Genomic DNA, 15,045 nt, shown 5'->3' on the forward strand with positions numbered 1-15,045 from the left:
ATTTATTCTAAAAATTCAAAAATTTTATTTTTTTAATAAAAAAAATAATTACGACAGACGACCGATTCTCGGATTTCATTTTTTTGTTTTTTTGTTTTTTTTTATTATATTTTTTTTTTAATTTTTTGCTTTGCAAGAAATTTTTCTCTGCAGGAAATAACTTGTGGACATTTTTCAATGCTACATATCAGATTGGATTTTCTAATCAGATTATGATTAAATTGAGATCCGACACTTGAACTTACGCTTTCATGATTGAACCGATTCAACATTAATCGGTCCAATGATTAAATCTAGAACTGATCTGATGACCCTAAACATCATTAACACCTTTTTTTTAAAACATCTACAGTGTATCCCATGAGGCAGGAAACTAAAGATTAAAGCTGTGCTACTACTTCCTGTAGTTTAAAGTCATTAGCTCATCTTGCAGCACTCTCCTGCTTGGCTCCGGCGTTACGAGTTTCCTGTTTCACCATTCGGTTTTCCTAACGCCTCGACAATAAGAAGTTTGCTGGTCAACGTACGGGTGAAAACTTTTCCTCAGGCAAATCCAGAGATCTGCATGTGTTAACACCAATCTACACACACACACACACACACACACACACACACACACACACACACACTGCACCTTTTTTTAATACAATCAACACTGTTATTGTCAAACTGACTTGTCACCCATAATAACGTGTTTGATGCAGCGTAAGATATGATAAAAGGAGAGAAAAAAGCGTCAAACGCAACTCGGTATTATTTGCAGGTTTTTACAAAATGGACACTGATTATACAGCGTAGATGAGAGGACTATGGAAAAAAGCATCACCTGGAAGGCAGAGAGAGAGAGAGAGAGAGAGAGAGTGAACAAGAAATCTTTCTGAAGTCTTTGTCTTTTTGAGTCTCCTTTAGCGAAACATGCCGACACCTAATCCCTCCATCTCCATTAATGGTGCTCTTAGCATCCATTTGCTACCTGAGAATCTGGCAAGCAGCAGCACCTGCGTGTTAGTGAAACAAGAGTCCTCGTCACCCTCTCATTCAGCGGCACACGGATAACGGGCGAGTCGTGAGCCGCCGCCGACTCAAGGAGCGCTAACTATGAGGAATGATGTCGATTTATCATGATATTACAGCCACTGACAGGGAAACACACCTGTACTTTTTTATGTAATTTATTGACTGGCTTGTGGATGTGAGTGAGAGAAAGAGAGAGAGAGAGAGAGAGAGAGAGAGAGAGAGAAGCAGAGAGAGAGAGGGAAAAAATTAGCAGCGCTTTAATTACTGCTGCTGCTGGTTAAAATATTAATGGAGCACAGAGTGTTGCATGCTCATTTCTGTTGATTTTTAATTAGCAGTAATTCATTTCGCACAAAGCATGTTGATGCCTGTGCCGCAGACATTAGCGAGGAGGCTGAATAAAGATGTTTTTCTTTTTTCCTCCCTCTCTCTCTCTCTTTGCAAGGAGGTAGGGTGCAGACTGAGAAGAGAGTTAAACGAAGGGAGGGAAGGATGGAGGGAGAGAGAGAGGAAGGGAGTGTGTTTTGGAGTGCACTCAGGCCAGGGGGAAGACAAGGACTGCCACCCACCAGCTCTGCCTCGCACCTCATGCCAAGAAACCTCACCGAATATCAACCGTACGCTCCTCCTTTACCCCTGTGGATGGAACAAACACAATTTACCTCTCTAACACCATGACACGCCCCCACCACCCCCACCACCACCAACCCTCCACTCCTTCGTATGAGGAGAATGGGATGCAGATATCACCTATATATCGTCTCTGAAAATAAAATCGCACGCGCTCAATACAAGCTCATCTCGATATTGTTTATATTTGGTGTGTGTGTGTGTCAAGCTGCTGGATGCCTTGCCTCCAAATGAAGCAATTTGTGTCTAGGCGACAGATGTGCACATGTACAGTAGGCCTATTATCAAGCGGCGGTGATTAAATATCCTCTTGAGCGCTAAAACATGCTCGGGATATTTTCGATAAGGTACGAGGCCTCGGATTTCGGGAAAGCACCGGTAGCGGCGTTCGTCCAGGTGTAGGGCAATGCATATTTCTGAAAACTGTACACACACACACACATCCCCACCCCTTCGGCACACATTCGGTGGTGGCGTCCGGGTGGCATCTGGGATGCCGTGATTGAGAAGTGTAAATAAATAATAATTCCTGGAAAGAGGACCGGCACATCAGCATCTGTCTACTCCCTTGCTAATAGTTTGATTGTGGCGCCATCAATTTAACACTCTTTGTTTTGTGATGGAGCCCTCGTTTAGGAAGAGATATTTCCTCTTTTAATTGAACTAAACGGCTTTGTTCGAGGATCTCTCTCCCCTCATTTTCGGCATTTCGATATGGAATAACGATAACGATAGCTACGGCAGCCACATGTTCCAAAACCTTTTGGACCATTTCCGTAAAAGCTGCCAGAGAAACAGTGTGCGAGTTTGTGCATCTCATTGTCATTCAGCTAAATCCAGTTTTAGATGCTCTGACAGATCCGGCTTGTGCTTTCGGTTGGTTTTTTGTTTTTGTTTGCTTTTTTTAGGTCAGAACTTTGTATAGATTAGGAGACGAGTGATAAGACGTTGGTGAAGTAGCGCAGGAACTCGGACTGTCGCGGTTTCTTCAGCCAAAAATGCTTAAATTCAGTGCAAGTAAATTTTTCTTTTGGTTTTGCAGAAAACTACTTGTGGTGAACATAAAAATCACAGGATTCTTCTTTTAAACTCCTTCCGGCGAAGACACACGAATCATCGAGGACTTTAAGCATGTAGTGATGTCACACCATGGCACCTGAAAACTTTTACACGCTTTTGAATATCTTGCTTGTGTTTGTGTTCATTTCTGTGATTTCTTCAAAAACTCAGGGAATCTTTATATAACTAATCAAACTAGCAGCGTTTGGAGCGTATTCATCACGCCGTACAGTAGCCGGTTTATTCCTTGTTATGATTATTATGGTTTTTTTTTTACCATTTTGCAGAAACCACCGAGGCAGTTAGAAATTTGGTATTAGAAAACATCAACAATAAATCAAATCAATCATACAGATGATGATATATTACAAAGAGACCATACAGGGAGAAAAACTAAACCAAACTGTGCTACACTGCTTGCTCTCCGAGGCTGCGTTTCCTCCTTGGTTGCAGAAAGTCTTGTGGTCTTGGTCTGCTTCCAAGTCAGCTCGATTGCAGCGAGAAAGCGAGTCAACTCTGAATCAACTCCGACTGCAGGAAATGAATCAAACGTGCAAAATGTGTGCTAAGTTAAAGCATTTCTATTTATATAGTAAAACTCAGGAAATATGTTCTGTAAAAAAATAAAATAAATAAATAAATAAATAACCAAAATAAATAAATCTAGTTATCTAGTAGTAAATTTATTTATTTCATCATTTAAATCGAATAATTTCAGTTTCTGTTTTGATTATTGATTCAGCTGCACTTTTTCTGAGGATTAATTTCGCAGTAATTAAAGAAAAATGGTTCAGAATCGCACAATCAGGTGTCTAATTTCCGATAAGTTCGTTTGCGAGTCCAGTTCCTCTGAAGGTTTCTTCCTCTTATCGTCTCAGAGAGATTTTCCTCACCACCGTCACCTTTGGCTTGTTCTTTACGGATCAATTTAAAATTCGTTCGTTAAATGAATTGAAATCTTCAAAAATATATCATTTCTACTTTAAACCTTTTTCTTTCTACTTTAAACCTTTTTCTACCCGTTCGGAGGCATCTAGAGATCCAGCTCCAGTTGTGTTCTGTTTTATGAAGTTTTTGAGCCGTCAGTGAGAAAAGACCAACCCTGTGCGGATCCTGAGGTATCTAGAGATGTACCAGCTCAAGCTTCATGAGAATTCAGGCATTCAAAAAGAAGTTACCAACTCCATGTGGTCTTTGAGAACAACTACCTCCTCATCAATACACAATAGTTGCACTGTATCTGACTTTAGGAAGGACATTATTCATAATAACACTCTGGTGTTTTAACAGTTTATAATAACACCCTGCAGTGTCACCCAAATGAGGATGAGGTTCCCTTTTAAATCTGTTTCCTCTCAAGGTTTCTTCTTGGATAGTCACCTCATTCACCTCAGACTTGTTTATTATGGATAAATACAAACATTTAAGATGTTAATATTAATATTTTATATTAATCCTTGTATATTTATTTTGTATTGTGTTTCTCATGTTCTGTAAAGCTGCTTTGAGACAATGTCAATAATTTTGAATCGAATTGAATTAAATTGATATTAAATTGATATCAAATCGGATGGAAAGATGTGAAGCGAGTGTCAGCGCTGGATTCTCAGTGCCAGCGATTTCTGCTTGTTGGATGGTTTTGATGATGTGGAGAGTGAAAACAAATCTAAAAAAGAACAGCACAACAGCAAAAGAATCAGTAAGATCAGTTTCATTCTTCTTATATGCAGAAAATGTAGAATAATAACTGTGGAAGTGACAAAGTACTATTTTAACCTTGTGACTTCTAACCTTGAGTCCTCCTTGAAAATTTCATTAACGTCACCTCTATTTAAAAAAAATAATAAAATAAAAATTCAGCCTTGAGAAAAACATGAAGCGAGCTTTTGAATTAGGGTTAGGGTTCAGTTTATCGTCGACCTTAATGAATTGAATAAATCCTGTCAGTTTTGTGAGCTTCAAGCCAAGTCATTTATCAAGCTTTGTTAGATTTACTTTCTGGAAAGAAATTCAAGTAAAGAAATGAAAAATAGAATAGAAGAAAATGTGAATGGTGCTTGCACATGGCAAGTTCCCCTCATTGTGCTGAGTGTTTTGGTATGTCACATGTCTACGTTGTGCTCATTTTTGATTTTCACGTGACAACATGTGATGTGACGTGACCAGAATACACGTGAGGCAGTTCCCCTCATTGTGCTGAGTGTTTTGATATATGACATGTCCATGTTGTGCTAACTTTTTGATTTCACTTATTTTGGGGGCGGGGCTACACGTGACGTCACGTGAATACGGGGGGGGGGTTGCCAATACTTTTGCACAAAAGTGGCTACTGAGGGTTTGGACATTTCGTGTGAATACTGCAGACATTATGGGATTCTACTTATTATTATACTGCATAGAACAGTACATGTACTTTTTAATGTTGAATAGATAGATAGATAGATAGATAGATAGATAGATAGATAGATAGATAGATAGATAGATAGATGGATGTGTGGCAAATGTATTGACTGGGGGCCAATTCTTTTGGAATCATTGGATTGATAGTGTGGAGTTGATAGTTACATGTATTGAGAGTCTCCTTCACATCTACAGTTACTAGGAGAACACAGAAGAGAAGCCGTGCCTGAGCTCTGCCCATGCTGCATGTGTGAGACATTAAAGAAATTTTAGGAATTTCCCATTCAAGTCTATGGGACTTTTTTGGCCGCTTTTTTGTCCACTGTGCGAACATCGTTGGTTGGAACGCTTATAAAAGTCATAGCACAACTCTCCTCAATGAGCCGCTCAATTCGACACCTCATTCATGGGTCTAGGGCAAAAGCTGCCGGACAAGTTACACGCACAATAACAAGAATGTTGCTTTGCAAGCCCCATTAATAATAAGTATGCAAGGTAATAAGAATCTTGCTCTGCAAGCACCATTAATAATAATAATAATAATAATAAGTATGCAGATAATAAGAATGTTGTTTGCAAACACCATTATCAAATAAAAAAAAAAAATTAAATTTTAAATGAAAATTTTCTTAAAAATTTCCAAAAGCAAATTATGCACTTTTATAATTCTTTTTTAAATAAATTAAAAAAAAAAAAAAAAAAAGAGTATTTCTGATTGTACGGACTTTACATCGTAAATATGTTTTTTGACTGTGTAATGTCTCTATACATGACTGCCTGTGGATTTTTTTTAATCACCATTTTTTCCTTTCTGGAGCGTAAGGCGGGGATAACATGCATGCCTGGAACTGTCAATCTCTCCTTGACGTCTTTTTTCCCCGCTCCAAATCGGAACAAATGCACGTATTCGAAACAAAATCGTGCACTTCCGTACGCAAGAGCGGCTTCCCGTGAGCTCGTTGCTACACGACGAGACGTCTGTTCCGTCTGGGATGACCTCATCCGTAATTGGGAATTGTGGGAATTTCTGTTAAGTGGGCTCAAGCTTGAACACACCGCTGACGCCAATCGTGGGCACCCATGGTAACGGCCGCGTTTGTAGCACGTGTGACGTTAAAGAGGACCTGGCAGTTATGAGACAGAGTGACAGAATAGAGGAGGAAAAAAGTGTGTTCACGGCCATTGGAATATGGCTGATGGGAGCATAAATAAAGCATAACAGAACATCTGGTCTTTGTTGTGCGTTCAGCTTTTTAATGTCTTCCAAGAGCGACTCTGACGCTTCGCTGCCTGCTACTCCTTGCTCCTCACTTGGTTTTAGCATAGAATTATAAACCATCTTCGGGGAATTAAGCACCCGCCATCCCCCTACACACACACACTATACACAACACACACACCATGCCACCTCTATGTCGTCCCCCTCCTTCCCTCCCCGTTCCATCAACACCATTTGCAGGAACTTTCCTACTTACTTAGTTCATTTTTTAAATCTTTTATACCTCGTGGGACGCCGTATGTGAGCATGTGTGAGAGTGTTTGTGTGTACGTGTGTGTGTGTTGCTACAATTAAAATTCGCACCACTCCGTCCTCGTCCTTCGTTCCGTTCACGCCGGCGCGACGGAGGCTTCTAAATTTCTGATTACTTTCAAAAAGGACTCGTCGTGCAAGAGGCGCAATTAAGAAGCCGCAGACAATGAATTAAACACGAAGCATTTTAAAATGTGGAACGATCAAGGTAACACACTCGACCAAACAGGCCCTTGACAACGCAGATTCATTATCGCGCCGTGCCTGACCACCTCTGGAGTTCTCCAAAAGCCAGATGAGAACTTTTGAAGAGAAAGTCTACATATACATGTGTATGTGTGTGTTTGTAACCAGACAACGGCATTGTTAAGCTCTGAAAGATGTTGAAACATACATGGCTGTGTGGCACGTCAATATTTTTGGAACTTTGAAAACTAAGTTTCTCCGTAAAAGGTGATCTTAAACCCATGAGTGGCCGTATTCCTGAGAGAACCATCATTTTCCTGTGGCACAATTGGAGGAAATGCAGGGCTACAAAAGGCATTTTTATAACCATAAATACACACACACACACACAAAAACCTTGTTATGGACTCTGTGCTGTGAATTGGGCCTGAGAGAGCTCTATATAATTGGAGCGTATCCTGCTTCAGATGAGGCTCCGGCTATTCATATATTTGGATTTAGGGTTTCAGCAGATGTGTGAATTGCTAGGAAATGACGTGAGCAAAAAGAACGGCTATCGAGATAAGAGTTAGCGGCCTGATTGAGTGTTAAATCATGGTGAGGTCTGGTTACGGAAATGAGATAGCGAGACGCCGTTGAGAGAGTTATCAGTTCAGCGAGACAGGAAGATGATGATTTGACGGCTTTTTGGCTTTCGGGCAGGATCGAATCGGTGCTCTTTCGGGTTTCTGGCTTCTTATTTTAATCGTGATTTGGATGATGCATTAATTTGCATTTGGGTCGCTTGGAAAATTTCATTCCAGCACTATCCAACGCTACATGGACATATCTTTAAAGCTAACCTTTTCTTTAAAGGCTTTTTTTTTTGGTAGGTTGGAGCATTGCTGTGAGGATTTGTGATCACTATGCTCAAGAGCATAAGTGAGATCAGATACTGAGGAGATCAATCAATCAATCAATCAAATTTTATTTATAGAGCACCTTACAACTGCCAAAAGGAGCACAAGGTGCTTTCCAGTAAAACAACAATAAAAAAACAAAATAAATAGAATCAATAAGAACACAATGTTGATTAGAAGGCTCCACCTCCAAGTGGGGTTGAGACAGAGTCAGGGCTCTGTGCAGGAGTTCTTCCACTCTGATCTTCACAAATCCCATCTTCATGGAACTCAGGGTGCAGAGTGCTTTGTGCACAGGAGCATTGTCATGATGGAACAGTGTTCAGGCCTCATAAGTTCTTCTAAGTACTTCTGAAATAATACAAAATCTCTCTGTCTCTCTGTGTCTCGCTCTTCGGACCCAAAGTGGGTCTAGAACTTTCTCATTTCACCCTGGATCTAATCACCTCTTTTTTTTTAGAGCTCGTCTGTACACTGTGTAGATGTTTTTGGTAGAAAACTACAGCAGAAGGAAGGTTCAGCTTTCCGTGAAGGATCCAAAATGCATTCAGGAAGCCCAAAGAAAATAAGCAAAGAACAGTTCAAGAATCATCAAGAATGTGAGGCTTTGTTGGTTCTATGCTAGTGACTAAAATATTCTGGGTTGCTTTTTTAAAAAGTGGATAAATAAGGATTATCGTCATCCTTCGTAAATCTTTTTTCTTAGTTGACATCTGTTCTTTGGAATTTTTTTTCTTTCTAAATTAAGTGCATGTTTTTTTTTCTCATTTCTTTTATTATCTATCTGTTTCTGAACCAAATTCTATTATTTGAAAAGTAATCACAGCTCAATTCTTCACTAATAAGCATGTAGCATCCCGAAAACACAAGCGAGAGACCATAGCCTGAAGTTAAGTATCCGCCAAAATCGTACTTTTACATTTTTTTCCTCTCCTCCTCTTTTAAAATTGACCATTAATTAGTCCTTAAATAGTTCATTTCTATTTCAAATTGGCTTTTATTTGTCAAGATTATACTTAAAGCAAATACTTAATTAATTAAACATGAAAGTCACACCTTTTCTGGGTGTTTGAGAATACAGATGTAGCAGATGATTTTTCTTTTTTCTTTTTTTCTTTGCCTCCCCTTCACAAATCCTGCTGTAGCTGGCATCAGATTTGTTCAACTCTTTATCACGTTAATTAGCACCTCAATCCTGTCCCCTTTGCAAATGAGGGGTAGGTGACAAGGTGGGCTTCATAATGACTTAAGACGCACAGAGCTAACAAGTTATTCCTCCCTCCACAGCTGTTAGTTCCACTTAAACCCTTCAAACCTTTTCTCTCCCCCTGCTTTATTTATTTCCTCCTGTATTTTTAGTCGACGTGGCTAACCGGGTTGCTGTGCGTGCAAAGCCTTGCTTTTTTTCGCACCTTTGTAATGTGGGAAGTTCTTTGGGCTTCCGAACGTGAAGCAGATCTAAGGAAATTAGATTCATTGATAGTTTAAAAGAGCAGGTGTGAGATCTCAGAAATTAGACTGTTACTTTGTTTGTCATATTGCTGAAATATTGTGGAGATATAAAGTTTGCCCGAAGCACTTCGCGGCTCCTAAATGGCAGATTTTGATGGAGAAATTTGTAAAAGCCAAGAAGTTTGCCGAAACCCTTCTTTGTCTTTTCGTTCATCTAACTGTTTTATTGTTGGACCATTTTCAGGGTTCAAAGCAATTACAGAAATTGTGCCTTGTGTTTAAGATGAAATGTGATTATTGATTCTCCCTTATAAACAACCAAAGATCAATTAATCGCCTGGGAATTACAATCGTTTGGAATTGAGGAGATGATGTCGAGTCTTTGTGCAGTTTTTTACATTTACATTTATTTACAGCATTTGGCAGACAGCTTTATCCAAAATGATTTTTTTTTCTTCACAACTAAGCATTTGAGGAAGAATTATCTTGCTCAGGGGCAGCTTTGTGGACCTGGGATTCAAACTCTCAACCTTATGGTTGGTATTCCAACACCTTAATCACTAGGCTACGACATTCCAGCTGTGATCGTTTGTACATGATTATTTTTCTACATTCGTAGATTTTAAAATAATGGAGGACAGGAGTCCCGTATAGAAAACGTTAAAAGAACAAAGTTTATAAAGTATGGAATCTTCTTGAAGTGCCACTAAAAAGAAAAGCCACTGAGATAACTAGCTAACTAGAAACCAGCTAACAAATGAATTAGCAGAACATAAAATAGAAAAATAAATATAACAGTAGAAAACATTAAAAGAACATTATTCAAGAATTGTGCAGATGCTTCTAGAAGAGCTAACTAAAGAAATAATCACAAATTATTAGAAAGTTTTTAATAGTTTCCCAGTCAGCTAACGGACAAATGAGCAGATCGTAAAATAACAAAGTAAAGTAAAAATAAATAAATAAATAAATAAAAATGTAGAAAAGCATGCAAACAGCGAATAGTTGAATTAGCATATAATAAAATAGCAAATTAGTAAATGAAAAATAATAGAAATGTAGGAAAAAAATTCTCAAAAAAATTTCCCAGAGATTATTAGCTAGCTAGTAGCCAGTCAGTTACGTGATCGATTAGCAGATATACAAAATACTGTACCAAAGTAATAATCAAGACATAACAGAAATGTGGAAGAGAATAAAATAACCTGGTAGAAGAACTGTATGGAAGCTTCTAGATGAACCTGTACCAGATGATAAAATAGTTAAGAACATAAGTCAAGAAACATAATAGAAAAAAAATTAAAAGAACATGATACAAGACAGACATAGTAGAAATATACAATTAAATTGTAATTACGTTACATGTGTTTAATTTATTTTATATGGCAGCAGTTTGCTAACACCTTCAAATTTTTTGTTGATAGTGAATGAAATGTACATTTTATTGTTGCTTGTTGCGGAACATCTACAAAGCCAGTTAGTAGTTATAGCAGCTATAAACAGTCGGTACCTCACCACCTTTTGTTCTTCTGTTGCTTCTCTAAAGTTTCCTTGAACGAATGAACTCCATCTTATTTTAAAAAGAATGCTGAGGTAAATTTCACCAATTTGCTAACATTAACTGGGCACGTTTAAGTAATATAGCTTGTTTTCTAGCTGATGGTAAATAGCGGTTATTTACATGAGATCTGATTCATTCATTACTGTAAGTTATTCGATATAGAAGCTATAAACATCCGTTACCTTTTTTGCACAATTGAAGAAAAAAAACGCAGCTCCTCATGATACAGAGAAACCGCAAAGCGTAAAACTTGTTACGAAATGCTGACACACAGCGTATCAAGGGTTACAGTAATTACACTATTATTTTTTTTTTTTTTATCTTTTTATCATCAGGTGCAGAAACCAACCTAAAGTATCCCACATTAGCTGTCACTATAGAAACGATAACGTATTCGAGCTAGCATGATGATATTAAACCACAAGCCGGTGATATTTTCTTAGCTGTCCTTATGGAACACGATTTGACGCTTTCTGACGAATCAGAACAACCATGATACATACTCAGACTCCATGCTTTTTTCCGTCAAGGCCACACAGCGAATGGGACTAAGTGTAGTGCTGGATGTTTGTGGCGTCTGGCATGCACCTGTTTCACTGGCGAGAGATGAGCCATCAGAGTGAGTGCTTGCCCGTTGAGTGGCGCTGCACATCGAAGAGTTATTGCTTTAAAATGGACGCACAGCGACAGGTTTCGAAAAGGAAAACAGGTTCAACTAGTGCTTCAGATAATAAGAGGCTACTTCAGCTGAAATTTCTAGAAAATGAACAAGTGGGCATGCAGTGAGTAAATAGAGTTGGATAATGTTTTGGAGTGACTGTTTCAGAGAACACATAGAGAAACAACGGCCTCCTATAGTTTCATATAATTTCATCATCTTGCTGTTGTTGCAATATCGCTGTCAATGTTGTTATATTGACAGGAATCCTCTGTCTTTGTCAGATTTCTGTTTCGCTCTGCAATAAAACAGAAAGAACAACAACCGTATATACGACCTAAATAACAGACTTTTCAATCAGGTGGCATTAAATCAGGACAGAACCGATTTGAACCGGTTTCTCAAACGAGTCACTTGCCAGTTTTGTTGCAGCTTCCTCGTGCATAGAAGATCATTTCACCTTTAATTTAATGGTGAAGAAATTTTTAGTACATTTATAGTACATCTAAGTACATTATATATATATATTATATATATATATATATATATATATATATATATATATATATATATATATATATATATATATATATAGTTTTAAAAAAGTGCATTAACATTCAGTATAACAATAACGTCACATAAAACATCTTCAAGAGAAAATCTTTTTCATCTTTTCTCTTAAGGTAGATGAAGATAAGAGAGAAAAAAATCAGAAAAATCACAGATTGAAGCTGAAAAAAAAGATTGGAAGAAAATAAAACATTGATTGCATAGATAATATGCAATAAAATAATAATAATAAAAACAACAATAATAATAATAATAATAATAATAATAATAATAATAATAATAATAATAATAATAATGATGATGATGATAATAACAATAATAACAATGAAAATAAATGAGAATTTTTTGTGGATTTCTCTTTCACTCACACACACAAGATGCACTAAACCAATAAAAGACAATGTATGAAAACCTTCATAAAACCCATTAAATGCAGCACAATATTAGATTATGCAATAAAGCAGATTGCAATAAAATGGCAACTGACAGACATATGGCAACTGTGTACTGATATATATCACTCACTCACTCATCTTCTGCCGCTTATCCGAACTTCTCGGGTCACGGGGAGCCTGTGCCTATCTCAGGCGTCATCGGGCATCGAGGCAGGATACACCCTGGATGGAGTGCCAACCCATCACAGGGCACACACACACTCTCATTCACTCACACACTCTGGAAAATTTTCCACAGATGCCTACCATGCATGTCTTTGGACCGGTGAAGGAAACCGGAGTACCCGGAGGAAACCCCCGAGGCACGGGGAGAACATGCAAACTCCACACAAACAAGGCGGAGGCGGGAATCGAATATATATATTTAAATAACAGAAATTCTTTTTCCATCTAGTGTGATAAATGTATACAGGACAAACATAGAACCATGGTCTCGAGAAAATCACATCATGCAAGCATTTACAATGTGGTGCCATTTAACTGCATTAAGATACAACATTAGTCTTGCTACTACATTTTTTAAGCCTTGTGTATATATATATATATATATATATATATATATATATATATATATATATATATATATATATATAAATGAAGAAATCTACTCACTGATTTGCCAGTTTATGAGTTGCTAAATCTGTATACTTAATAAATTGTCAATTCCGTGTATACACTTCTGTGCAAATATCTTTGACCATCGAAGAAAATTGTGTGTGTGTTAAAATTAAGCCACTTATCTTCAACTGTTCATTTGCTTGAAATAATAAAACCTATTATTGGTATTTAAAAAAAAAAGCAGAAATATAATATAAAATTACAGGGGTTTAATATGGATGCTGTGCAATCTCAGGAAAACTGAACAGATGATTTAAAAAAAAATGTTTAAAATAGTTCATAGTTCAGTTGGGTTGAGATCGAGGAAGCGGAATATTGTTTACCATTAAACATCATCTGCATGTGGATTATAATAATGCTTGAAGTGCTTATTTTGATAAATATATATAGAATTTTTTATTTTTTTTATGAAAAAATGTCTAAATAAAAATCTATTTATATTCCACAGTATTTTGTAAATTCTGGTGTTTCAGATCTGATTTATTTATCCTGTTTATTTAAAAAAAAAAACAGTCATAACCAGACCATCAGAGAGCCACTGCTAAAGAATACACAAGAATCATCTCTTAAAAATCAAAAGTCTAAAATTCTCGTTCTGTTTATGCTCTTTAGTCTATTACAAACTCTTACTATTTGTCTTTCTAAAAAACAAATGAAAAATAAAAACAAAACAAACAAAAACACATGTTCTCCAAGGCTAAATTCTACGACACGACTCCTTACAATCCACGACTTGGCATTAGATCGAGGGTTCTTCTGCAGTCAAGGACACTTTCTGTATGTAAAAAAAAAAAAATCCAAGGACTCTTAAAGAACAATACGACGTAAAATAAGCAAATACGTGCAGTCGTGTTCATTTATTTGAGCCGTTAAAGCACGAATGAACTTCCTGCTCATCCAGATGGAGATTTGAAACACTGCATATCATCATAATCATAATCAGCTACGGATACCTAATCAGCCAAAACCTGAGTAAGTGTACTTACTTCCTATACTTATTTTGGTTCTTAAGTATTTGTAACAAATCACAAAAGTCTCTTTTTTCTTTCATCCAAACAATAATCGTTCACTAAATCAATTGAATTAGCTTAGCGTCGATTCGACTTCATCGATGTAGAAAAAACAGCGATTAAAAATGGAGTTTTATCATCTCTCCTTATCTCATGCTACACAATGTATTGTAGCTCATGCTACTTGCTATATGTTTGGAACTACATCGGTAAAATGTCATTATGCTCGATTAAACAAAGAAAAATAAGGCAACTCCTTTACCTCCCTTGAAGTCATGAACTTTATCTTGTTTTAAAAAGTATGCTGAGGTAAATTTGCAAAAAAATTAACCGGGTACATTTAACTAAATTGGGTTGTTTTCTTTGCTAATGACAGCATACACTTTGTAAGTAGCGTTATTTGATTGTTAAATGTCTAAAATGTTAGTGCTAAGTCTTTATCAGAGTTTATCTTCTCAAAAGAGTGATTAGTTTGGTGTAATCTTAACTGATCTAAAGCTAATTCTGCTGTAAATTTATAACATTTATAAAAAAGCAGAAGTAGACTACCCGGTGTGTGCTCATCACATAAGTTTAATTTCTTTCCAACATTTACCTTTCTGGTAATGTACACAGACACACACATGTCCATCTGACGCTTTTAAAACACACTGCGGCACAGAGATTATTGACAGATTGCATTCGGCTCTCTGTCCAGTAGTTAAAGTATGGACTAAACATTGTGATGTTATTTAGAACACTGCTTTTTGTGTTCCTGTCAGGTAAACGACATCATGTATACCCGTGTAGAGCCGATTCTGACACTGCGATGTAGTTGCTTGGCAACATCTCAATTTAGCCTTGCAGTGGAGGTGTGTAGGATCATCGCTGATGTGTGTGTGTGTGTGTGTGTGTGTGTGTGTGTGTGTGTGTGTGTGTGTGTGTGTTGACATTCAGATCTCTATCAGGTGTAGAATTAGAGACAGTCACTAGCACTTGGTGACTCTCTGCAGTATCTTT

The sequence above is a fragment of the Tachysurus fulvidraco genome, chromosome 25 (genome assembly GCF_022655615.1).
Source record: "Tachysurus fulvidraco isolate hzauxx_2018 chromosome 25, HZAU_PFXX_2.0, whole genome shotgun sequence".
Classification (NCBI taxonomy): Eukaryota; Metazoa; Chordata; class Actinopteri; order Siluriformes; family Bagridae; genus Tachysurus; species Tachysurus fulvidraco.